At 41.2% G+C, this 25485-nt stretch overlaps 1 long non-coding RNA gene across 1 annotated transcript; it reads right to left on the bottom strand.

Annotated features, from left to right (window-relative positions):
• Positions 1-448: 448 nt before the first annotated feature.
• LOC309529834 lies at positions 449-5989 on the bottom strand. Its single transcript, XR_014218504.1, has 3 exons — positions 5605-5989; positions 3273-3429; positions 449-617 (listed from the first exon to the last, which is right to left on the bottom strand). It is a non-coding gene; the product is annotated as an uncharacterized lncRNA (long non-coding RNA).
• Between the last annotated feature and the right edge of the window lie 19496 nt (positions 5990-25485).

Here is a 25485-nt window from a genome sequence, read left to right as displayed (position 1 = left end):
GACCAAATTATCTCCTATGCATATTTTCAATTAATCAGGGGGTGGGGGAAGTCGTTTTATGAATGCTTAAGATGCCCTTTGTTTTTGTGCTTTAACTAGGTTTTCTCTTCTGCAGTTCATATTTCTGACATTGTGGAACTTACATATGCATTTGTTGACTGACAGCAGAAACATTTGCAGCTGCAGACATTAGCATCCCACTCCCTTCCCCTTAATTGTCTTGTTCCATTTGTTTGTGCGTTTATTTTCATGCAAAGTTGTTTCTTTGTGTTGTCTTGTACTTAATTCCTGGCCTTATTTAAAAGCAGACAGTTTTCATCTTAATCAGCTGGAGATTTTTTGTGTGTGCACACACGTTTCATTAATTAATTTTGCTTTTAGTGGCTGGTGTATTTATTCTGAACATTGTTTTTTGTCCCTATAAAAATCTGCTGGCTAGGGATGTGTGTGTGTGTGTGTGTGTGTGTGTGTGTTTGGGAGTGAGCTGCTTCTTACTTTCCAAAATGGCAGCTAATGCTTTTAACTGTTTGGTGCCATCTGCTTTTGTTGAGCACAAACCAGAATTAAAATCACTCCCATCAGAGACTGCTCACAAAAGACATCTGCTGAGCATATAACTGTGGGTAAAAAAAGAAGAAGTAAATAAAATGCTGTGCTGTTTTTTAACGGGATCAGAAAATGATCAGATACTCATATTCAGGTTGCAGGACACCTGTTATTACTGATGTAACAGACTCAGAAGGCATTCAGCACCTCCAATATTGATTTAATCTCTGCAAAATATCTCCAACTTGAATTCTGAGCTCATAGGTTGGACCCCAGGTTTGCAAAACTATTCAGTCATATAGAACATTATTATATGCAAAGGACCACCCCGTCAATGGTATGTGCAGCATGCATTTGGCACCTCTTTGTCTTCATATCCATAGAACAAGAAAACCAAAGGAGGAAAATGTCTTTAGAATGATAAGACGGGGCAGAGGTGTCCTATATTCAATTTACACCCAGAATAGGATTGCTATTAAATTGCTTTGCACTGACAGAGTGTCACAGTACCCAAGGATAATAAATCTATGCTGGTGAATTGATACCATTGTGCATAACCTTTACAGCCATGCTGAAGTGCACCCTTTTTTGCTGCACCTTCCCTCCTGCTATAGGGTGGGTTTTGTTTTTGCTAAGTACAGTGGTACCTCAGGTTACAGACGCTTCAGGTTACAGACTCCGCTAACCCAGAAATAGCACCTCGGGTTAAGAACTTTGCTTCAAGATGAGAACAGAAATCACGCGGTGGCAACGGGAAGCCCCATTACCTAAAGTGGTACCTCAGGTTAAGAACAGTTCAGGGAAAATCAGATATACCAAGGATCAGAAATTTATAAAGGACTGGGAGAAATTCGTGTGTTATTTGGAAAATAATTATGGTATAAAAATAACGCTAGTGGGATTCAAAGAGGCTTTGTAAAATACTAATAAATATTGTTTAGTAGAGATTATGAGGAGGGGTGGAATAATTGGCAATATGAATAAAAAAGATGAAATGTGTATTAAAAGGACAATTACGAATGATGTCAGCAACGTTGATGGAAGTTCAAAAGGAATATGATTTGTTGTATAATGGATTTATTTTTATCTTTATTTCTTTTTTCTGTATTTTATATATTTCTTTTTTGAAACTCTAATAAAAATTATTTATAAAAAAAAAGAACAGTTTCAGATTAAGAACAGACCTCCAGAACGAATTACGGTAAATTCTTAACCCGAGGTACCACTTTAATCCTTTCAGGAGCTGAGTAGATTTGGGGAGGGGGGAGCCCTTGATGGGCCTTGGTGTTTCTCTTTTTATGCCTACCCCACACTACTGGGTTATTTTTTTTTTTAATTCTCTCTCTCCTTATTTGGTCTGTTGGCATTCAATGCTGGCAGGTAATGAAATCTAAGAACTTAATTGACAGACACTTTGAGGCATTATGGGCTTTAAGGGCACTCCTGATTCACATTCCATTGCCTTTGACTTGTGGGGATCTTTGGGGCTGCCCTTTAGGCCTGGCATGCTGAGACCTAGGTGTGCATGCTAAGTCCACATACTCAAGGCTCATTTAGCAGTTAGGGAGAATTTAGAGAGAATTTTCTCCCAATCCCTGGCTGGGGAGCCAAATCAAACCCACCTGCCCATACTTACATAACTTGGCATAACTTCTGTTGTCATATTTGAATACAGTAAATATAAATCATTGCTCTGTCTCTCAAGTCTTCTTCCATGGTGTGTTGGCAAAGTGGAACGAGAGTGCTTTGTAGCTATCAAAAGAAGTCCCTCTGTTACCAATCACAAGGTATTAATTAAAAGGCAAACTCTTGGATAGTGATTTTTAGATTCAGAGAGGATTATCAATATTGAATCCTAGAGCTGAAATTCTTTCTGACAAACCAGACTAAGTAGCAAACTACCTGCATTACTATATTTCATTCTTTCTTTCTTTTTGTGGCAATCTCAAGTGAGCTCCCCTTCATTCCCCCTAAATAAGCAAATGATTTATTATCTATATAAATTTATGTGCGTGAATGGGCATGTTCTATTCCAGTCCCACATGGTCCCTATGAGAAGACGGTATCAAGTCTACAAAAACTCCATGACGTTTTTCAGAAAGTCATGAAGCCTTGCCCTGAAGAATTCTCTCTCCCCAGTGCAATGTGCAATATATTAAACAAATGCAAATCTTCTCTATACCCATGCAAATTGAGTGTGAGAAAATAACTTTCATTTCACCATTAGGAACTGATATGTGGGCTTTGCATAAGCATAAATAGGGATACAAAATACAAAGCCAGTTGAAAATCATCCTCGGGATGTTCCAGATGAAGAAATGAAAATTGCTCCTTGATTGCTACAGAGCTTTAATGGAGTCTGCTCCAAGCTCTTTCCCCCACTTCCCCCACTTCGGTCAAGTAACAATTGTTGCTACAGAGGATCAGCCAAGGGCATGACTCACTCCTCTAAATGGAAGAAAGCTAACCTTGGCATCCTTTATTATGCAGCTCATTAATAATGTGGTCCATAATTCGAAATGGCAGGACAATTTGTCCCCATGGAAATAATCCCAACGTAAATTTGTTTTGTGGTAGCCAAATCTTGCAGGGACCCAGTATCTCAAGTTTCCATACCTCAGATTAGGTCTTTAATTTACTTACACCCAAAGCATTTTAAAAGAGGGATGCACCAATATGAATGGCGTAGAAGTGAGAGTTCTGCTTTGAAGAAAAACCCTTCTCACCAAATAAGAAATTACTAGTCCTCTCTGAAATCTTGTTACATCTTCATCGACTGAAACAAAGAGATACCATTCAGAACCAAGCAGGAAAAATAGAAGTGCTGTTCTGTTCAGATGACATTCAAAGAAAAATGCTTGAAATGTAGGTTTTTGAAGATCTCTGTGGGAAGACAGGATTGTTAGAGCCGAAGCATAAAATCTCATGCTGAGCACAGTTTTCCTGGTTGGAAACACACAAACACTCATATTAAATCAATAAGCCCAGAAGTTATCTAGAATACTTCAGACAGAAAAAATAATGCTGAAGATGCTATTGAACTTTCATAATCCTATTTACTTGAGATTAAATTCAGCGTTAAAATCTTCTTTGGATTCTAATTTATCTTTCAGATCACTTAAATAAGTTGGTTCTTACTTGATGTTTTCCCCAGACCTATAGTCATGAAAACCTTTAAAGCAAGGAGGCAATCCGTTCATAGGAATAACTGAAAAGGTGGCTTAAATGTGAAAGAATTAAACTGAAACCTGGAAACCAACTTTTTTGTCCAAATTGTATGCCTCCATTATTTGGTAATAATGGAGCCAATCTCGCACTTTGTTTTTCAATTTTTCAAAGCTCTGCAATTTTATTCTGTCTCCATCTTGTTCCAGAATTTCCCAATATTTCGGCCATTTGGCCTCCATATTGAGTTTTTTCTGTGCCTTCGCTTCCATTGGTGACAACCATCTTGGGGTTTTATTTTCTAACAAATCCTTATATCTTATCCAAACATTAAACAATGCTTTTCTAACAATATGATTTTTAAACGCTTTATGTGCTTTTACCTTATCGTACCACAAATATGCATGCCAGCCAAATGCATTGTTGAAACCTTCTAAATCCAACACGTCAGTGTTTCCAAGAAGCAGCCATTCTCTCAGCCAGCAAAAAGCAGCTGATTCATAATAAAGTTTAAGGTCTGGCAGGGCAAATCCACCTCTTTCTTTGGCATCAGTTAATATCTTAAATTTTATTCGAGGCTTCTTGCCTGCTCTGCCAAACAAATCTGGAAATATCTTTCTGCCACTTCTTGAAACAATCCATCTTATCCAAAATTTGCAATGTTTGAAACAAAAACATTCATCTTTATCACAGCAATTCGGCCTAACAATGATAACTTCAAATTTGTCCATATTTCTAAGTCCTTTTTCACTTCAATCCAACATTTTTCATAATTATCCTTAAATAAATTCACATTTTTGGCAGTCATGTTAACCCCTAAATATTTCACTTTCTTAACCAATGTTAGCCCTGTCTCCTCCTGAAACTTCTCTCTCTCATTCACAGTTAAGTTTTTCTCTAAAACCTTAGTTTTCATCTTGTTCAACTTAAAACCTGCTACCTGTCCGAATTCTTGAATCAGTTTCAATACCCTTTTAGTACTAGATTCTGGCTCCTGTAAAGTCAATACTAAGTCATCAGCAAATGCTTTTAGTTTGTACTGTTTAGCTCCCACTTGTATACCTTTAACCTCTTGGTCCTTTCTAATCATATTTAACAAAACCTCGAGGACCGATATAAAAAGCAATGGAGAAATTGGGCAACCTTGTCGTGTCCCTTTCTCAATCTTAAACTCTTCTGTCACTACATTGTTCACAATTAATTTTGCCTTTTGTTCTGAATAAATTGCACCTATACCATTTTCAAAACCTTGACCTACCCCCATCCCCTGTAGATTCTTCTTCATAAAACTCCAAGAAATATTGTCAAAGGCTTTCTCTGCATCCACAAATATCAAGACTGCCTTAGTCTTGATATTCACTTGTAGTTTTTCTAGAATACTAATTATATTACTCATATTGTCAGACAAATGTCTGCCTGGGACAAAGCCCGCTTGGTCTTTATGAATTTCTTCTACTAACACCTTTTTTAATCTTTTAGCCAAAATATCTGCAAAAAATTTGTAATCCACATTAAGCAGCGATATAGGGCGGTAGTTCTTGAGCTGTGTCTTTTCAGTCTCTGTTTTTGGTATAAGTGTAATGTAAGCTTCCTTCCACGACTCTGGTGCCTTTTTCCCTTCCAATATTTCATTACAGACTTCCTTCAATGGTTGTATTAACTATTCTTTCAAAGATCTGTAATATCTTGAAGTCAAACCATCTGGTCCTGGAGATTTACCTAATTGCCTGTTCTGGATGGCCCCTTCCACCTCCAGGGATCACCAGGATTCTCTGCTCTTGAGGAAGTGCGCTAGTGACAAGGAGCAAGGCACAGGCTTCCCAAGACGGCGCACTGGCAGCAACGAGCCCTCGGAAGAGCTGAAGGCTCTTGGCTTGTTAGCCGCCCAAGCACCTTGGTGTGTTGGTTAGCTCAGGCGCCTTTAGAGGAGTCCTGCTCTGGTGTTCTTTGTCTTGGTGGATTGGCCGTGTGAAGAGGCGGGAGGGAGCAGCCTGTCTGGTACTACATTCCAGAGGGCTCGTGTTCCAGTATGATCATTAGTGATGGTACTGGTGAGAGGACTCCTGCTCCCTGGGGAGGGGGTGCTGCAACTGGGTACGCAAGTCCATTGATGAAATCACAAAGGGTATCATGACATGCACTTGTTCAAGTCGCAGTGAACAAAGTAATCCTGATAGTCTTCCTTTTCACTATTCAAGTATTTGCAGAGACCATCTCCTGTCTTCATGATCCTGAAGATTACCAATATAGATGAGAACGCTAATGCTGTTGGGCTCTCCCATTTGTTTCCGTGGGGATATTTTATCAATTATTCTTGTTCGGTTTTTACCCTTGATGGGATTTTGCACAGAAAGTTGCTTCGCAAGCATTAACACTTGCTATTAAATCATAAATCTTCAGGTTTTCCTCATTCTGTTGGCTTTTAGTCTATTGCTTTTCAGGCCCTTGCTTCCTGTTTTCCAAAGTTCATTTTCTACCTACGGAATCTCTTTTCAGCTGGCTTGCTGACCCACATTAGCATCTTTTGTCATTTTGTGACACAAACTATCCCATAATGAACATGGATCATATTGAATGGTGCTTCAGGTACTTCTCCTTCCACCATGCGTTTTCTAAACTGTCACTTCATCTAATCCATTCTCAGCTAATCATTTGGCATTCACATCACGTTTCTGGCGTCCAATTTTTTGAACGCATCTCCATGCATATTTCAAGTCTGTCAGGAATATGACGGACTGCCTTTTATTCACTTACCGAGGTACACAGAAAAAGCCCTTTTCACTTTTGATCTGAAAATTTGCTACAATTAAGTTGAGACAGGAACACAATCTAATGACTGGTGCAAAACACAGTTAGTGACAGCAGGCAAAGTACCTTTTGCCAGTAAGCATTAAACTTGGGTTTTTAAAAAAGCTGCTTCTCAGAGTGACTTACTGGGTTGACCGAAAAAGACACAGGGAGAGGAAAAGATTCATGAACAGATATTAATCATGATTCAATTAGCAGTCAAAAAGGCCTTTCAGCTTGTGATAAGGGCTTTCCATGTTTACTAAAGTTCCAAGATGCTTGAAGATTGTGGTTATTAATTGCTGTTAATTATTATGTGTACGGTAGGTATCCTATATCGTAGTTAATTCAAGCTTCACCACAACCTTGGAGCTGGATGGTTGTCAGTGGCAGAAGGATGAACTTGAGTCCCAGATTTCGCTATTCACTAGCACAGAGTCTCTGCAGCTGAATGCAGATATTCTTGGATGTGTGTGAATAATAAGTGTTTGGTGGCTCTCCACATTTGATGGCCTACAGACCCCATCATTCTTGACCATTGGACTTGCTAGCTGGTGCTGAGTCCAACAACATCATGTTGCTGCAGGCATTTTTGGTTTCCCTCTTCCATTTCTGCCCGAGGGGATATTGCACACACTAATTGTTTGTGGCCAATAAACCATCCTGCAAGAATGGCTGTTTGGTGCAAGTTATAGGAGGAAAATATAGAGGAGAATTGTTTCAACATTCTTTTCCCTCTGCATGTTTCTAGGGAGGACAATACATTAAAATGGAATGCAGAAATTTGTCTAAGAATGGATGGCTAATGGAATTAAAAGGTCTTATAACAGCTGCTTGGGGTACTCTGACCTTCTGGCTGAATGTGGTGCTGAAACACTTCAATTATTATGAAATCTCCAGCAGTTCAAAATAAATCATTTAGGCTACTGCCAAACCAAACCCTGTGATTGTTCTATATAACAGCAACTGAAGACAGACTATCTGAAAAATGAATCAAATCAATAGAAGACAGGTAACATTAAACAACAACAACAACAAACACCATCACAATACTAGGGAAATTGTGTTAGTAAATAAATATTCATGATTACTAGTTATGTGAATGCATTTATTCTTTAGGGCAGAATTGTAGGGAAATCATGGTAATAGTTTGGTGTATGTAGCTATTCCCAAACTTCATTATTATTAACAAAATCCTGATTTAAATGTTGTCCAACGCTTAGCATATATCTGGATCTGCACACACAAAATTGCAGGCATTTGGGGCTAAGGTACTCTGCTTCTTTCCAACCCACAAAATGCATCAATGACTTTTCACTCTTTTTTCTGGTCTTAATTATTTCAGTTGCTTAATTTGTTAATGCATGTACGGAAGCTACCGCAGAAGGGTGCTCTGAAGCGTACTAATGCCATATTTGCTGTCTCTGCCTTTGAAGCCAAGTGCCCTGGCTCACAGCAGATACACCTGAGGCTTGTTAGTCATGCTCTTCATTAGTCCAACATTCTCCTGGGATTAGCAGTTGTCTTCTGCCCAACCTCTTTCTCGGTGGAGATGCTAAATGCCCATTTAATTGCTGCACCAAACCTAGAGAAATGCACTCACCCTGACAGGAGTTCCTAATGCCGATTAAACACTTTTTTTAAAAAAACAAACAAACAAACCAATATAAACATAAGAAGACATTTAGTGCTGTTGCATCGTGTTAATAGTAGCACTCAATTATGTAACTGTGTGTGTACACAGAAATGTAATGCACAAAAACGGGCACATCTAGGCCAAACTTGTGAATTAAATGCACTAAGAATGGGAATGAAAGCTAAAGGGTGCTGTGTATGAATGATCTGGCCCTTCTCAGCTCCATTCAAAGACACTCTGGTCCTTTCTGCCAGAACTTCTTCCACCCCAGTCACCATGACTACAGGCTTGGCTAAGGAAGACACTCTGGTCCCCAGCTCTGCATTGCTTTACAGACAACGGCCAATTTAGGTGTGTCCAAATAACATGTAATTGTCCACATGTGAAACCCAGAAGTAGCCCCCAAACATCATAAAGACATCACCAAAAGGGGCAAAACGGGGTGGGGGTGGCAAGGACTTACACATGCTCCACCGACACATTGTGTAGCATTAATTTGAGAAGCGCAAATTAAACAATTTCTCATTAAAATGTAGGAAAATACTTATCTGCGTGCTATAACGTAGTGTGGGAAGAAGAAACTTGAAGGCTTGTTGAATGCTGGAGTTACTGCGAGTTTAGAGGCTCTGGCTACCCCCTGTAGTGTTAATAAAGAATTGGAAGCCAATATTAGTCCTGCTTAGAAGCTAGAGGACGTCTCTAAACTCTGCTTCAACACTCTTGGCTGCTCCATGGTGAGCTACAAGTTTCAGAAGCCAGCCAGGAGCAGTTTATGGGCCACTCTTCCTGGCAATTGTGCAGAAGGTCACAGGTTCAATCCCTACCAGGTAGGGCTAGGGGGAAACCCTGTCTCAAACCCCTGAGAACCACTGGCAGTCAACGTAATCAACACTGAGTGAGATGGGCCAACGGCCTGACCTGATAGAAGGCAGCTTCCTATCTACAATTGCTGGATTCTGATAGATATTGCAAAGAGCACTTATTCTTCTAGTGTTGGAAGAAAAAATGTGCAATACTTAGCATCTCCAGTTAAAATGGGCAGGGAGCAAGAGGTGATGGGAAAGATCTCTGCCTGAGATGCTGGAAAGGTTCTGTTAGAGTAGACAATATGGGCCAATACACCGACCAGGTATAAGGAAGCTTCCTAGAAACATATGGATTCTAAAGCAGCTTTCTTTGCTATGGCTACTAGTCCCCATTAGTCTTGCACTTGTGGGTCAGGTTAGGATCAGAATTCACAAGGATCTGATTTCTCACATCATAAAACAGCATGCAAACACAGTGCTCTTTTTTAAGAAAACATTTTTATTAAAGATTTCTTGGTTTACAAAAGTATGTGCAATGTCTCTTTGTTCAAGTTACATTTTCTACAGATAAGTTTCATTTGTTGAGACATTAGTGTTACATTAGGAAGAAAAGGGGGGAAGAGGTGGAGGGGGCACGGTGAGTGGGGTTGGGGTTGGGTGGCAATGCTTCTATTCTACTTAGTGTATGTGTGGGGTTTTGTGTCAGTGTCGCTTGGTGAGAGAGGTTGGGACTTTGATGTAGTGAGTCAGGGCCAGCCTGCCCAATGAGGGCAGGTGGAATGCCAAGTGTTAACGTCCCACAGGCACCCAGTTGCTGGCAGAAAAGTGGTGGCGGCAGCCATAGCTTCTGGTGAGATCTCACTGACATCTCAAGATCTCACTGAAATGTCAAACGACCTCAAGTCTGCCACTGCTGCTTCACATGTGCTGCCGCACAACCTAGGTGTTGGCAGCAGAGCAGCAACACCTTCCCATTTCACCTCAGGTGACAAAACAGGAGGTACCACCTGTGTCATTAGTTCATACATTAAAGGTGAAATCTTATACTTTAGTTGCAATGGTTGCAGAGCTCTAGGTTTTAGCAGAAGCTCAGTTATCAATTAAAAGCAACAACAACAACAATTGTACTCCACCCATCTGACTGGGTTACCCCAGCCATTCCGGGTGGCTTCCAACATATATAAAGGTAAAAGGACCCCTGACCATTAGGTCCAGTCGTGACCGACTCTGGGGTTGTGGCGCTCATCTCGCTTTATTGGCCGAGGGAGCCAGCGTACAGCTTCCGGGTCATATGGCCAGCATGACTAAGCCGCTTCTGGAGAACCAGAGCAGCGCACGGAAACACCGTTTACCTTCCCGCTAGAGCGGTACCTATTTATCTACTTGCACTTTGACATGCTTTCGAACTGTTAGGTTGGCAGGAGCAGGGACCGAGCAACGGGAGCTCACCCCGTCGTGGGGATTCAAACTGCCAACCTTCTGATCGGCAAGTCCTAGGCTCTGTGGTTTAACCCACAGCGCCACCCACGTCCCTCCAACATATATAAAAACATAATAAAACATTACACATTAAAAAGCTTCCATATACAAGTGAAGACTCCCTGGAAAAGACCCTGATGTTGGGAAAGATTTAGGGCACAAGGAGAAGGGGACAACAGAGGACAAGATGGTTGGACAGTGTTCTCGAAGCTACCAGCATGAGTTTGACCAACTGCAGGAGGCAGTGGAAGACAGGAGAGCCTGGTGTGCTCTCGTCCATGGGGTCTCGAAGAGTCGGACACGACTAAACAACTAAACAACAATACAAGGCTGCCTTCAGATGTCTTCTAAAGATTATATAGTTACTCATCTCCTTGACAACTGATAGGAGGGTGTTCCACAAGGTGGGCACCACTATCGAGAAGGCCTTCTGCTTGATTCCCCGTAGCTTCACTTCTCACAGTGAGGGAACTGCCAGAAGGCCCTTGGTGCTGGACCTCAGTGTCTGGGCTGGAAGATGGGGGTGGAATGCCAGGTGCAGCACCATTATGGTAGAGATGCTGGAAAAACATTCAATAGATATGGTCCTCTGGGTGATGATAAGGAAAATAGACAACAACAATACAAAAATAGGATTATTTTATTGATTTAAGCCCACAGATAGCAATTATAAACTTTTCCTCTTTTTTCAAAAGGGAAATGTGTCAGAGCAACCAGGGAAACGCAACGCAGCATAATGTGTATATACAACTGATTGTTTCATATGTCTACTGTTATGAACATCAGAAGGCCATTTCTAAATGTTTCATTTCTGTTTCACACTGGGATTTAATGAAGTTGCTTCACACCAAGAAATGTCAAAAGTATTACTTAAAAACAACAATATAAACTTAGCACAAAGCCAGGATGGCTGTTCCAAGCTCACAACTTTCTGTAACAGCCTCTTCAAGCCCTCATTAAAACCTAACAGCCACTCTATTTTATCTAGTCGATCTATCAAAAGATCTTTTTAACAGAATTCTGCAATTCTAGAAAAGCACTGCTGTTCTAAATTTTTGTTTTAACACCCAATTGCCCTTATGTCTCTGTATTACTGCTTTAACGTCCTTATTTTCTATAAGCGTGTCATTTCTTCAATGTGCTTGCCATTCAGCTGTGCCCCTTTCTCTAGCTTCAGAATGAAGCAATCTGAAGCAGAGCAGAGCGTCTGAAGAGAGTGGTGGCATTTTGCTCTGCAAAAAAAATGACTGTTTTCTTATTTTTCTTGTAGCTGCCTGATTATATGCTTTTCTCTCTCTCTCTTGCTCCTTTCCTTCCCCTCCCAGTGTTTAGAGATTTCTATGTGCCAAATTCTAATATTGAAGTAAACTTTATTGAACTACAGAGTCACCCTTGAAGTATACATACATGGCTGAACTTCCAGATCATTTTAAGAGCGAAGGAAAGCACAGAGTCAGAAAACAACATAGTGCTACCTGTTGCTTGGAGGTGCTACAAACCCAATTGTTCCATTTCTTTTTCTTCAACATCTCACTAGGGAAGGCCAACCAGCAGGTAATGCATAGCCACATTAAAGGTAAAGGTAACTGGACCCCTGACCATGGCCGACTCTGGGGTTGTGGTGCTCATCTCGCTTTACTGGCCAAGGGAGCCGGCATACAGCTTCCGGGTCATGTGGCCAGCATGACTAAGCCGCTTCTGGTGAACCACAGCAGCGCACGGAAACGCCGTTTACCTTCCCACCAGAGCGGTACCCATTTATCTATTTGCACTTTGACGTGCTTTTGAACTGCTAGGTGGGCAGGAGCAGGAACCGAGCAACGGGAGCTCACCCCATCACGGGGATTCAAACCACCAACCTTCTGATCGGCAAGTCCTAGGCTCTGTGGTTTAACCCACAGCACCACCCACGCCCCTATAGCCACATTACCATATTTATAAAATGAACCACATTCATTTTATAAATATGGTATTTTGTTTGCAGGGCATCAGTTGAAGAAGGAGCAAAAAGGGTTTTCTTGTGTGTGTGTGTTTCTTTGGGGCTGATTAGCTGTTTTCCCTGTGTAAAGGTCAGAGGGGGCAGGGTTTCTGTTGAGGCAGGGGATTAGCTGTGGGAGGAGCTTATCAGAGTTTGCAGGGCAGCGGCGCGCGCCTAGTGGCGCGCGCAGTTATATCCATCTTTTAGATTTAGGGGAGCTAGTCTCAAACGTTTGTTGGGGGAGATCTAGGTGGTTTTTTTTTGTGGGGGGGAAGTATTTGTCCTGTCTTCAAGCTTTTTATGATGGAGGACCTCTGTAGCCAACCCCAACGACACGATCTAAAGATGGAAGGGGAGGGAACAGCTGCAGTCGCCTGCGATTCCTGCGCAATGTTTGCCATCTTGCCAAAGGTTGCAGGCAGCTTTACCTGCAGCAATTGCATGTTGATTGCCCTCTTAAAAGACAAAGTCCAGCAACTGGAGGAACGTGTAGCTACGCTCCAAAGAATTAGAGAGCTGGAGCTCTTCTTGGAAGCAACAGAGCACACCATCTCCACCAAGGAGGAGACAGGGGACGCCCCTGAGAAGGAGGCTAGTTCACCAACACAGGAGCCAGATATATGGAGAAACGTGACTCAAAGAAGTAGGAGGCCCAGGGTTCACTCTGATTGCTTAGAAATACACAATCGCTTTGAGGTCCTCTCCCCTAGCATGGAAGACGAAGAGCAGACTCCATTTGAGGATCTCTCCCTCATTACAGTCGATCAGGTATATGAAGACGAGCAGCAAAGTCAGTCCTCAGGGAATGTGCAGGCGACCTTGGAACGGACAGCTCACGGAAGAACCCCGACCAAACCCAAGAGGAGGCGTGTAGTGGTGATAGGGGATTCCCTACTGAGGGGAACAGAAGCAGTGATCTGTGGGCCTGACAAGATGTCTCGGGAAGTGTGCTGTCTCCCCGGGGCTAAGATCCAAGATGTAACTGAACGACTGCAAGGAATCATAAAACCCACTGACAAATACCCCTTCCTCTTGGTTCATGTGGGAACCAATGACACTGCAAGCAATAGCCTCCAGAAGATCAAAAGAGACTACGAGGCTCTCGGCAGGAAATTGAAGCAACTAAATGCACAAATTGTCATCTCATCTGTCCTCCCAGTTGAACGACGTGGCCCAGGGAGAGAGGGGAAAATAGTGGAAGTGAACAGCTGGCTTCGCAAATGGTGTAAACAGGAACGGTTTGGATTCTTAGATCACGGACTGCAGTTTCTTGAAGATGGACTTCTGGCAAGTGATGGGCTGCACCTCACAACGGTTGGGAGAAATGTTTTTGCCAAAAATCTCAGAAACCTCATCAGGAGGGCTTTAAACTGACTAATGTGGGGGAGGGAGACAGTGCTCCTGAAGGTAGGAGTCTATCAATTAATGAAGATGATCATCCAAATGTCATAGACCAAATGGAGCAAACAGCACGCGGACCTAGTGGTGGGAGGAAAAAATCCTTAAATAAGAGACACGGGGGAATGATTAATGGACTTCAATGTCTGTACACTAATGCGCAAAGCATGGGAAATAAACAAGATGAGCTTGAGCTCTTGGTACAGCAAACTAAATATGACATAATAGGCATCACTGAAACCTGGTGGGATAAGTCCCACGATTGGAATGTAATAATGGGGGGATACAATCTATTTCAGAGAAACAGACCAGACAAGAAAGGAGGAGGAGTGGCGTTATATGTCAGGGATGTGTATACCTGTGAAGAGATCCAAGATTTAGATCCTCAAAGCCAAAGTGGGAGCATTTGGGTCAAAATTAAGGGAGAGAAGAATAACAGAGACCTCATTGTGGGAGTTTACTATAGATCCCCAAGCCAAACGGAGGACATAGATGATGCCTTCGTGGAACAGATGGCCAAGCATGCAAAAGGAAGGGAGATAGTAGTAATGGGGGACTTCAATTACCCGGATATTTGTTGGACGTCAAACTCAGCCAAGAGCATAAGGTCAAACAGATTCCTCACTGGCCTTGCAGACAACTTCATTGTCCAGAAAGTGGGAGAAGCAACAAGAGGAACAGCCATTTTAGATCTGGTCCTAACCAATGTTGATGACCTGGTTAGTGGGGTAGAAGTGGAAGGATCATTAGGCGCGAGTGATCATGCTCTTCTGAAGTTTACTATACAGCGGAAAGGAGCAGCCAAGCATACTAGGACTCAATTTCTTGACTTTCAGAAAGCCGACTTCATAAAACTTAGGGAAGTGCTGGGTGAGATCCCATGGACAACAATACTAAAAGGAAAGGGAGTTCATGATGGCTGGGAGTTTGTTAAGAGGGAGATACTAAAAGCACAATGTCAGGCAATACCAATGAGACGGAAACATGGAAGGTGCCTAAAGAAGCCAGGGTGGCTATCTAAAGAACTTTTAACTGAATTAAGATTAAAAAAGGATGTGTACAAAAAATGGAAAAGGGGGGAAACCACCAAAGAGGAATTCAAACAAATAGCCAGCACGTGTAGACACAAAGTCAGAAAAGCTAAAGCACAGAATGAACTCAGGCTTGCTAGAGAGGTTAAAAGCAACAAAAAAGGCTTTTATGGGTATGTTCGTAGCAAAAGGAAGAACAAAGAAACAATGGGGTCACTCAGAGGAGAAGATGGTGAAATGCAAACAGGGGACACAGAAAGGGCTGAACTACTCAATGCCTTCTTTGCCTCAGTCTTCTCCGATAAAGAAAACAATGCCCGACCTGAAGAATTTGGAGCAAATGATTCAGCAAAGGAAACACAGCCCAGAATAACTAAGGAGATAGTACAAGAATATTTGTCTAGTTTAGATGTATTCAAGTCTCCAGGGCCAGATGAACTGCATCCAAGAGTATTAAAAGAACTGGCAGATGTGATCTCAGAACCACTGGCAGTCATCTTTGAGAATTGCTGGAGAACAGGCGAAGTCCCGGCAGACTGGAGGAGGGCAAATGTTGTCCCTATTTTCAAAAAGGGGAAAAGAGAGGACCCAAATAATTACCGCCCAGTCAGTCTGACATCAATAGCAGGGAAGATTCTGGAGCAGATCATTAAGCAAACAGTCTGTGAGCACCTAGAAAGGAATGCTGTGATCACCAATAGTCAGCATGGATTTCTGAAAAATAAGTCATGTCAGACTAACCTGATCTCGTTTTTTGACAGAATTACAAGCCTGGTAGATGAAGGGAACGCAGTAGATGTAGCCTACCTTGATTTCAGCAAGGCATTTGACAAGGTGCCCCATGATATTCTTGTAAAGAAGCTGGTAAAATGCGGTCTTGACTATGCTACCACTCAGTGGATTTGTAACTGGCTGACTGACCGAACCCAAAGGGTGCTCATCAATGGTTCCTCTTCATCCTGGAGAAGAGTGACTAGTGGGGTGCCACAGGGTTCTGTCTTGGGCCCGGTCTTATTCAACATCTTTATCAATGACTTGGATGATGGACTCAAGGGCATCCTGATCAAATTTGCAGATGACACCAAACTGGGAGGGGTGGCTAACACCCCAGAGGACAGGATCACACTTCAAAATGACCTTGACAGATTAGAGAACTGGGCAAAAATAAACAAGATGAATTTTAACAGGGAGAAATGTAAAGTATTGCACTTGGGCAAAAAAAATGAGAGGCACAAATACAAGATGGGTGACACCTGGCTTGAGAGCAGTACATGTGAAAAGGATCTAGGAGTCTTGGTTGACCACAAACTTGACATGAGCCAACAGTGTGACGCGGCAGCTAAAAAAGCCAATGCAATTCTGGGCTGCATCAATAGGAGTATAGCATCTAGATCAAGGGAAGTAATAGTGCCACTGTATTCTGCTCTGGTCAGACCACACCTGGAGTACTGTGTCCAGTTCTGGGCACCACAATTCAAGAAGGACACTGACAAACTGGAACGTGTCCATAGGAGGGCAACCAAAATGGTCAAAGGCCTGGAAACGATGCCTTATGAGGAACGGCTAAGGGAGCTGGGCATGTTTAGCCTGGAGAAGAGGAGGTTAAGGGGTGATATGATAGCCATGTTCAAATATATAAAAGGATGTCACATAGAGGAGGGAGAAAGGTTGTTTTCTGCTGCTCCGGAGAAGCGGACACGGAGCAATGGATCCAAACTACAAGAAAGAAGATTCCACCTAAACATTAGGAAGAACTTCCTGACAGTAAGAGCTGTTCGACCGTGGAATTTGCTGCCAAGGAGTGTGGTGGAGTCTCCTACTTTGGAGGTCTTTAAGCAGAGGCTTGACAACCATATGTCAGGAGTGCTCTGATGGTGTTTCCTGCTTGGCAGGGGGTTGGACTCGATGGCCCTTGTGGTCTCTTCCAACTCTATGATTCTATGATTCTATGATTCTATGTGTGTGTGATCCAGATTGGGACAAATTAATAAAGCCCAAGTTAACCCTAGAAGAGTTAAAAGATGCCAAACAAAGAAGCAGAGTAAACTGCAATTAAAGAGCTAGCTGTACAAAATATTCAGGATCATATACATGGTACTGGCTTCCAAAATGCAGCTTCTTTGTTGGAAAATATTTGCTTAAAGCTTAAAGCTTAAAGCTATTTTTGACTAATAGGTTTAGGTACTTCAAAGTAACTTGTACATTTCATGGTTCCATTTTCAATATACTGGCTAGTTTGGTTTGGATGTGAATGAAGATTTTTTCTCGTTGAGTTAATGATCTTTGTTTCTCAACTGCTTGTATCCCTAGCTGTAATCTCAGAAGATTTTGAAGCTAGAAACCAAAAGAAGTATATGACATGAAGAAGGGAGCAGAGAAGTCAGTTCCTCACATCCTTGCTTGGATTTGTAGCTAGAATTCCTTCTCAATCTTTAGGTTAAACTGCTGGAAAATCCTAAGCTTTTAACCAGTTTTGACTGGTGGAAGCTTTATGAGGATGTATTTTAGGGCTTAGTAATCAAGCATGCTTTATTGATAGCTATTGATAGCTATTTTTATTTGCTGGTCTAATATTGTTTTTCAATTACTCCCTTGTGTTAATTTCACATGTACTTTCTATGCTTATATTTCAGTTATTGCCGAGGATGTATATTTTCATCATCTCTGTGCTTTGATCTAAATACATTGGAAAGATTTATTTTATTTTATCTGATCCTGGTCTGATTATCACCACTACCTCATTGGGGCAAGCTAAATAGAATATTTAAGGACCTGTTTTCATGCTAGACCAGGACTGTCCAAGATAACAAAATCCCTACTGGGAACTCTTGTTTCAACAAAGAACAACCCAGAGTTTGAAAGGTTTTATGCAAGTATTGCCAGATCCTTACTGAAAGAGGGAGGGGAGATCAGTGGAAATTGCTTCCCTCCCCTGTCCTCTTATGGAAGTCTCCCTCCGGGAAGGGGACAAAATTGCAGGTTTTTCTATTAGTAGAAATGCATCTCAGCAGTGCAATCCAGTGCCTGTTTACTCAGAAGCGAGTCACTTTTAGCTTACTCCCTAATAAGAATTGCAGCTTAAATAAAAATTTAGTTACATTCGATCCTTGCCACTCATTGCAGCATTTTCCCATCAAGTCTAATTCATTCCCTTGACCAACCTTGAGTCTATGTAACCTGTGGTTCAAGGTGTAGTCTTCCTGGGCCATTTCTTAGCTTTCTTATCTAATACCTGTCATTTATCCAGTGCTGTGTTCCAATTCAGTGGTGCATGGTTGCTCTAATCTCTTACAGCAACATCTTTAGAATAAGGAACAGGTGTCGAGTTGTAAAGCTTAGACAAGGCAAAATCTGTCAGTTGACATATTGTCTGTTTGTAGCTATGGCTTTAAAAAAGCATGTAGCATAAGCCCATGTGGCTCTTGTTTAAAGGATGCAGTCCGGAGCAGGGCCATGCCTTTAGCCCTGTCCATGATGCCAAGTCTTAAAAACAAAACCACGTCTGCAGTGACCTATATCAAAAAGCCAATTTGCCAGCTCCACACTGCCTGTGTAGGGGCTCCATATGACTGGGGGCCCCAATTGTGTGGATGTCCTCATTGCACAGAGCCCCTGCACATGAGGAGAAGCTCACCCAGTGGTGTCATTGTTGTGAAAAGAAGACCTGGTAATGAATGTGGGGCTAAAAGCACATCTTGAGTGTGCTTTACATGTGAATAACACATGCAAGGGGTTTTCAGTGGCAAGCCCTAACCCCATTTACCTGCAAATAATCCCCACTGAAGGTATCTGAAGAAGTGTGCGTGCACACGAAAGCTTATACCCAGAACAAACTTAGTTGGTCTCTAAGGTGCTATTGGACAATTTTTTAATTTATTTTGACTGCGTCAAACCAACCCAGCTACCTACCTTAATCTGCAAGAAACAGACATCTACAACGTTTGTTTCGAGGTCTAGCAGAAAAAGAGATATAAAAAGGTAACTCTTTACCCCAAACTCTAGCAATGAACATGAGCAACATCTATTCACTGAGGTGGATCGTGCTCTACTGTGGATAAATTGGCCCAGCTTGCTCACTGGGAAAACAAAAAACCAAACTTGGAATATCTCCAGTAAGAGAATCTATAGTGACATCACTCTGCAAGACTCTGAAAGCCATTTTGCATAGAACATGTTAAAATTTCACAGCAGGGTGTAAATGTAAGATTATTGTTTTTACTGCTACCTGAATGTTATAAGCCATTTGCCTCTCTCTGCACCTGCATTCATTATCTCCTGCATTTATGCTTTATCCAATTTTCCAATATAGCCTAATAGTCATAAGATCTGTCTCTGCAATTTAATTCTAAAATAATTATAGGATATAAATAATTTTTTATATATGCTTCCATCTTTTATTGCTAAATCAGTATTTTCTGTTGGGTTTGCACACACACACCCTTTCCTGTATCGGTAGTTAGCACTATGATTTACGGCTTTATTTTCTTCACTCTTGAGAATGGACATTTCCCATTGTGTTCTAACGGAAGCATGAAATGTACCTGGTCTTGACTAATAGGAAGATATAGATTGAAAGTATATTTCTTGGTTCAGGATATATATTATGCCTGAGGCATTATACAAATGGGCTCTAGTGTGTAGACAGTCGAAAAAGTTCTGATTAAAGGCCAAAGTCCTGTTGTAGAGATAAGCTGCTGGTAGTGGTAGGGACAACAGAATTCAGTAGATGCTGTGCTATACTGGTAGGATTGCAGACACAATATTCTACTAGAGAGATATGCTGGTGGAACACATCAGATACACCAACATAAGATGTCATAGGTAGAATCCTTCTGTTGGTGGAGATACAGATAAAATGGGATGGACTTACAGGTGGGAGATAGGGGTGGTGTGAGGGCCAGGGGATGTGTGCTTGATTTGCACTTCCCAAAACAATATGTGAACTGGAACACAAGCATCCTTCAAAATTCGCACTTCTCCCGATTTTGCAATGTAGTTCTCTAGCCACACAATGGGTACAAAAATGCACATATTGGGGCAGAGTGTACACAAACATGCATATATCAGTGAAAATAACAGGTCTGCTCTGGGCTAAACTTAAGTTGAATAACACCCTTCGATTCCTGTGTTTTAAAATAGAGCATTCTTCTGATGCTATTTAAAAAGACAAAGCATGTAACATGCATTTGAGAATAAAAGATAATAAAGTGCCCAGTATGCCTCTTCCTGTAGCCAATAACAGTTCTTTAGCAAAGTATAATATGCATTTAAAAAGCAACAATGAATGTTGCTAATGAGCTCTTGATGTTCCTGAACAATATTGAGATCATGATGTTCACTGTAGCAAGGAATGGGTGAGATCCAAACATAGCCATGCATAACTTAAATCACATTGATTTCAATGAGTTTATTCTAAGCATGACTAAGCCTGGATGCAGCCCAATGTATTCACCAGGTCAATACTAAAAATGATGCTCTGGTCCTGACTTCCCCAATCTGATGATCTCCAGTTGCTTTTGACTGCAACACCCGTCAGCCCAGGCACAGCATAGCTGCACTAGCTGGAACTAATGGGAGTTCCAGTCAAAAATATCTGGAAGGCATGAGGTTGGAAAAAGTTGCTCTGGCCCAGTTTCTGTCCTCTGGTTTCTCAACTCTCAAAGTAGTACGTTCCACACTAAAAGCAATCAGATGCCAAAAAGTAGAAACTCTGAAAGGTGAATTCTTTGAAATAATGTATTGGCAGAGGCAGATGTCTCTAACTTGGGAGACCAAGAATCCAGTTGTACTGTGGAAAAATTGGTATAAATCTTCACCTTGGTCATTGCACCATTTTATCTTACTGTAACTATTATTGCTTTAGTACAGCATGTTTTATAGAGCACTTCAACACCCATTTTATAGGCTCTTTTGTTAAACACTCATATTGATGTTGCAGGAGAAGCCATACATTTTTTTTTACTAGTTATTCTCTATTCTCTAGCCATGCTAGGACAGCATTTTACTGTGTTATTCATTCCACGGCCTGGAATGATTTTGGGTCTTTATAGGAAATGCTATGTTTCATCCTTTATAGAATTGTCCTTGAAAATAATATCTAAAACATTATTACATATGCAAGCAAGAGGCTCTCAAATTGTGGGAAAGTATATGAAAAACTTGGTCATAGCTCACCATCATTTTTAAGAGACCACAAAAGGACCCCTCCCAAACTGAGTGAATGGGTACTAAAATGGTAAATGGAATTCAACACAAGCAAGTGTAAAGTGGTGCATGTTGGTGCTAAAAATCTTAATTTTACATATATGTTCATGGGGTCCGAACTGGTGACTGACCAGGAATGAGACCTTGGGGTCATAGCTCAATGAATATGTCAACCCAGTGTGCATCGGTTGTGAAAAACACAATTTGCATGGTAGGATCGTTAGGAAAGGAATTGGAAAATAAACTGCTGACATCATAGTGCCATTGTACAAATCGATGGTGCAACTGTATTTAGAATACTGTATACAGTTCTGGTTGTCTCACATTAAAAGCGATATTGTAGATTTGGAAAAGGTTCAGAACAGGACAGCCAAAATGATCCAGGGGATGATGTCGCAACTCTCTCGTGAATAATGGTAGCAGCATTTGGGACTTTTTAGTTTATAGAAAAGGTGAGGAAGAGGTGGACATGATAGTTATTATGCCTGGCATAGGGAAAGTGGATAGAGAAAAGTTTTTCTCCTTCTCTCATAACACCAGAACTCATGGGCATCCAAAGAAGCTGAATGTTGGAAGATTTGGGACAGATACAAGAAAGTACTTCCTTACACAGCACAACGTTCAAGTATGGAATCACTCCCAAAGGAGGCAATGATGGTCAGCAACTTAATGGTAAAGGTAAAGGGACCCCTGACCATTGGGTCCAGTCATGGACGACTCTGGGGTTGCAGCGCTCATCTTTCTTTATTGGCCGAGGGAGCTGGCGTACAGCTTCCGGGTCATGTGGCCAGCATGACTAAGCTGCTTCTGGAGAACCAGAGCAGCGCACAGAAACGCCGTTTACCTTCCTGCCGAAGCAGTACCTATTTATCTACTTGCACTTTGACTTGCTTTCGAACTGCTAGGTTGGCAGGAGCAGGGACCGAGCAACGGGAGCTCACCCTGTCGTGGGGATTCGAACCTTCTGATTGGCAACGCTTAGGCTCTGTGGTTTAACCCACAGCGCCACCCACTTTAAAAGAAGATTTGAAAAAATGAGTAAATAGCTATCAGAGGCTGCTAGCCATGATGTCTAAGCCCTGTCTCCACAGTTCTGGAGGCAGTAACACTTCTGAATACCAGTTGTTGGAACGCACAGGAGATGAGAGACCTCTTGCGCTTGAGTTCTGCTTGCAGGTTTCCCACAGGCGTCTGGTTGGCCACTGTGAGAATGGGATGCTGGGATACATGATGGGCAATTGGCCTGATCCAGCAGGCTGTTCTTGTGACTCTCTCCCAACTGACTTTTTTTTTGGAAAATTATATAAGTAAGGATTTATCCCCATCAGTGTATTTGCTTTCTGAGAAGGAACTCAGTAGCACATGCCATAGAACAATGGCTATGAATAATAGCCCTAAAGTGTTTCTTCCCCCTACCCCACTTCTCTTTTGCTTACTCAGATTTTGCATGTGGATAAGGCCACGGGCTCCCAGCTGTAGTCAGAATTACATAACAAAAGCTTTCCTCTTTAAGGACGTTTAAGGAAAATGTGTCACCTTTTATCAAATCACAGTGACAAAGTTGCTTCACCTCAAATTTGACATGATAAATCCTGAGTCATCTGAGGTAACCTTGTTTGACTTTGTGGTTGTCAAAAGGATCAAAGAGCTTTTCAAAACTTGTTTGTTTGTTTCAATGTCTCCAATATTTCAAGTGTCTTTGTTTATATTAAAACCAATTCTAATAAGAAAGTTTAACTTTAATAGGATTTTAAAAAGAAAGCTGAAGTCAAAAACATTTTTATATCAACATACATATTTGTTATACAGTATATGATTAGGCTATACGTACAAAAACAATAATTGTGGGCAGGGATGCACAAATCTGTCCATTTCAGCTTCTCTTATTTTCTCATTTTTTCATTCTGAAGTGAAGTTCTCCAAACTGCAGCAGCTTTTGGCATGTTTTTTTTTAAGTCCCCATAAAGATTCATCAACATTTTTGTGCAAAGCTCTCGTAAAATGCACATTTATGTATATATTTTTTGCTTGATATGCATATTTTTGCAGACCTCTTCTACTACAATGCATTCATGTTAGTTTCAACAAAATATGCACAATTTTCACTAGGATATGCATTTTATTGTTCACTATTTGGAGAAGTGCATCGCAATATTCAAAAAAGGACAGCTGGATTTTGGTGTGAATACAGTTTTGGAACATGCGAATTCATTAGGTGTGCATTTATAATAATTCTGAACCAAATTCCTCTTCCATTCCTAGCTGTGGGTGTGCAAAGTCACTATGTAAGATTGAACCTCTTTCTCTACATTATGTCTCCAAAACTTCCATTTTAAGACCAATTGGTGGCATATATATAGGGATATAAAGAATGTCCTTAGTTCAGTTCATATCTCTTTTATGTGTTCACTGGTAAGTCCATCCCGTCCCATTGACATGTAAATTTTCAGGGAAAATCCCAAAACATTCACACAAACTTCGATATGTACTTGGAAGGTGATCTAAGAGCTGACCTTCCTTCCTTCCTTCGTTCCTTCTTCTGTACTAGACATCTGGAATAGCTTCTTCCACACAAAGTGAAACTATGTCTGCAATTGGGACATACTGATGTACCATCACTCTTAGGTAGATCATAGGGGAAAATTAAAAACAATGGCTGCTCCCTTTGGTTCTTGGACGGAGCTGGATTTCACACACAGCCATCTAGTCTCTCTGGCTGCCCACCAAGGCCTTTGTCCATGAAGTGGTGGTTGGGGAACATGGAAGAAAATAGATAGATCCGTCCGTCCGTCTGTCCATCCATATCTCCTTACACTAGCAATGGGAACCTATGACTCTCCAGATGCTGCTGGACTCCAACTCCCATCAGCCCCAGGCAGCATGATCAGACATCAGGGATCATGGGAACTGGAGTCCAACAGGACCTGGAGAGCCAAATATTCTTTATCCCCACTCTATATATTCTGTGCCTCATCTATTAATTGTATTGCCTCTGTGGTCGGGGACTTTGCTACATCAACACTGACCAACCACACTGTTAATGATTTTTTTTAAAAAAAAACCCACACATGATTAACTGTAGCAATTTTTGCTTTCTCTCCTCTGTTGTTTATATCTTCTGGAAGGAAGCTGTGGAAAAATATATTTTATCCAGTACAATAATCAAATTAATTGTACAACATCAGGGGTCAGAGAAATGGCAGAAGTTTAGAAATAAATAAATGAGTTTAAAGTGGTACTAGATCAGATAAAAATCCATTTGTTCAGCTTTGTGAAGGAATACAAACCTTTATACCGCAGGTCAGAAGCCAATTGCTAACTGAGTGGGTTAGGAAGAAATATCTCCTGAGTTATTGTATAATGACGACCAAAGACAAGGTTCCAATATTTCTCGACAATATGTTCCAGTTCAACCTTTGCCTTCAGCTGTACAACCTCTTAAATGAAACAGGTGGCACTGCCAATAAAAGTGATATTTTCCCCACTAACTCTCAGGAATGAAACTACCTCCCCCTGCCACATTTTGGTTTGACATGTCTTGTGGATGACCTTTTAAACATTTTTTTGCCATGTCAATGACAATGAGAGACTTGTATAATTAAGCCCTACAGGAATTCTTATTTAATAGAGTGAAAGTAAATAACTCCCGGGGATGTAATCTGCAACCTTATGATACAAGGAAATTTCAGTACAGTGGTACCTTGGGTTAAGTACTTAATTCGTTCTGGAGGTCCTTTCTTAACCTGAAACTGTTCTTAACCTGAAGCACCACTTTAGCTAATGGGGCCTCCCGCTGCCGCCACGCCGCTGGAGCACAATTTCTGTTCTCATCCTGAAGCAAAGTTCTTAACCCGAGGTAATATTTCTGGGTTAGCGGAGTCTGTAACCTGAAGCGTATGTAACCTGAGGTACCACTGTATAAAGTTTTTGTTTGTTACTATGTTATGTATGTTATTTATTTTGGTGTGCTTATGTTGTAAACCACCACCCTTTGATACCTGGATGAAGGGTGGTATAGAGATTTGATATATCAATAAATCAATAAATAACCAAGCCCTGTAGTTCTTGAAATTTGTCTCATAGTCTTAACTTGTTGGCAGATGTGATTATCAGAAAGATTGTTGAAAACCTTGGTTCTCTTTGCACTTAACCAAATAATACATTTGAAATGTGCAATATTGCACTCTATTGACACCATAGAAAACAATGGATAATCTCCTTTCAGTGTTTCCATGGATATAGGATTGTTTATTAAACAATATTTCATGTACAGATATTATCACCACGGTCACAAAAATCATGCATAAAATAAGGGGGAAATCAATGGGCATAATATGCCGAATGTGAAACACCATTGACATTCTATGTGTAGGTATCCTAAGTGAGAATTAAGTCCCACTGAGTTCAATGAGATCTGCTCTTCAGTAACTGTTTTAAGAGCCCTTAAACACTTGG

This window comes from Podarcis vaucheri (assembly GCF_965113315.1).
Source record: "Podarcis vaucheri genome assembly, chromosome: 3".
NCBI classification, from domain to species: Eukaryota; Metazoa; Chordata; class Lepidosauria; order Squamata; family Lacertidae; genus Podarcis; species Podarcis vaucheri.
Note: the sequence above shows the minus strand (reverse complement) of the source record. Positions and strands in the feature narration are given on the sequence as shown.